Source organism: Amblyomma americanum, chromosome 6 (genome assembly GCF_052857255.1).
Source record: "Amblyomma americanum isolate KBUSLIRL-KWMA chromosome 6, ASM5285725v1, whole genome shotgun sequence".
Lineage (NCBI taxonomy): Eukaryota > Metazoa > Arthropoda > Arachnida > Ixodida > Ixodidae > Amblyomma > Amblyomma americanum.
The window spans coordinates 121,855,428-121,857,373 of NC_135502.1; the positions used below are offsets into that span (position 1 = coordinate 121,855,428).

Sequence of the window (1,946 nt, forward strand, 5' to 3'; positions counted from 1 at the left end):
AAAAGCACAGTGTTGGTATTCTCTTTTGTCTTCACGACAATTAACGGAAGCTGCTTGTGCTGGCCGTTGTGCTCTACCGAAACGGTTAGCTTCCCCGTTACCGGCAGCGGTGTGCCTCAGTAAGTTTTCAGCTTTAGACAGCATGGGTCTTTGGGTAGGGTGAGCAGTATTTCTTGTACAGTGCTTCTGGTACAACTCCTACAGGCGCCTCCGTACCAATCTGCATGAAAACATTTTTCTGCTCAATCTTCAGAAAAATTTCGTAAGGTTCGGTGCGCCCTTCCAATGAATATATATTGTGCAGCGCCAGTTCACCCGTGTCGCTGTGGTCAGCTGTGGCGTTCGTAGAGTCTCGCTAAGCGTCCAACAAGGTTACACAACCGACAACCATACTTCAGAAATTTGCAGGTAGACGCTTCAAACTATGAGCCGCATCGGAAACAGTCCAGCGATTTCGTCACCCTTGCCCCACCGGGCCCCGTAGCAGTTTCTTCCCTACTACGCGGTGAGCGTTTTCTGGCGCCTCGCTTTCGGTTAAGAACGCTGACGATCCCTTTCCCCACGTTGGGCTGAAAATGCTGGCTTTCCTTGCAGGGCCAACTCGATATTCCTCGCGATATAGCCGGGAGTTTTAAACATCCTTCAGGAAATCCGCTTGCGTTTTTTTGTCACAGAGCCCGGCCACAAAACGGCTGCGAACAGCATTGTGCAGAAATGTTCCGAAGTCGCAAGACGCCGCCAACCGTTTCAACTCTACCGCGAACGCTGCCAGTGTTTCGCCTTCTTGCTGAAAACGCGGGTAAATTTGAACCCCTCTGGAATTACAGAGGGTTTTGGTAGATACTGCGCTCGCATGGTTTGCACCAGCTGTGCGTATGTCTTGTTTCCGGCTTCTCCGGTTCCAGTAAAATTTTTATCGCCTTGTATGCTTTCTTCCCTATTGCCGTTATGAACACTGAGATCTTCAAGTCGTCGCTCACCTTAGAGGCATTCAAGAAGTTTTCGAATCTCTCCACGTAGGACTCGAAATCTTCGCCGTGCTCGATGAACTGATCGAACGTTCCACTCATCGCCATGCTGCCAGTCTCCTCGCAACACGCTCCGGGACCGCCTCGAGTGGTCTCTTGCAACCCGACGGAATTGTGATCCCATGCTCGTCGCCAGTATGTTGTAGCTGAGAGCGATGAGGCAGAGCCAGGGTAACGAGCGACGTAGACGCTTTATTGGCACGCCCATGCCGGGCCGACAATGCACTATTCCCGCGGAACGCAGCATTTATGTAGCGCCGAGAGAGGCGCTATCAATGTGACGTCACACGCGCTTCGCATGACACCACAGAAAGAAACCCTAACAGGCATCATAGACAACATACCAGACTTATCTATAGAACCCACATATTGCGCCGGCCAGTATTCTTCCTCAAAATGCCGCCCTGTCATAGTCAAGTTCAACACCTTTAGACTAAAAGAACGGTACTTTCGACACGCTATAAACACAAAGATGAGCGTGTTGCAGTGTCCGAACATTTTTCCCCGCCACGTGTACTGCCAGAACTAAGCTTGTTGAGTTCGCGAAAGGTCGTCCCGACGCCCTTAGATTTCAATAGCGCTGCAATAAAATCACAGACAATGTGAAATTATATGCGTACTGTGCCTCCACTGACAGCATAGTTGAGATTGCCATGCCAACTATGAGCAGATGCTTTCCACGGCGGTGCGCCGTCTCATAACATAGCCGTAATTGATTGCATAGTTCAGTCTGCGGCGTCCCAAAATATAGATGCTTGCTACGGTGGAGCGTCATCACATGATTCCAGCTAAGAAAACGGGAGGGGAAGTGGAACACGTCTTTTAAACATAGAGATGTTGTTTTGTAACATACTTAGCATCCTTAACAAGCGCATTGTGCTAGCCTCTGCAGTTCATACTATAAACGCTGACATTATT

General features: G+C 49.6%; 1 pseudogene; it reads right to left on the reverse strand.

Moving 5' to 3' along the window:
* Positions 1-422: 422 nt before the first annotated feature.
* On the reverse strand, positions 423-1,076 carry LOC144095490 (uncharacterized; annotated as a pseudogene).
* Between the last annotated feature and the right edge of the window lie 870 nt (positions 1,077-1,946).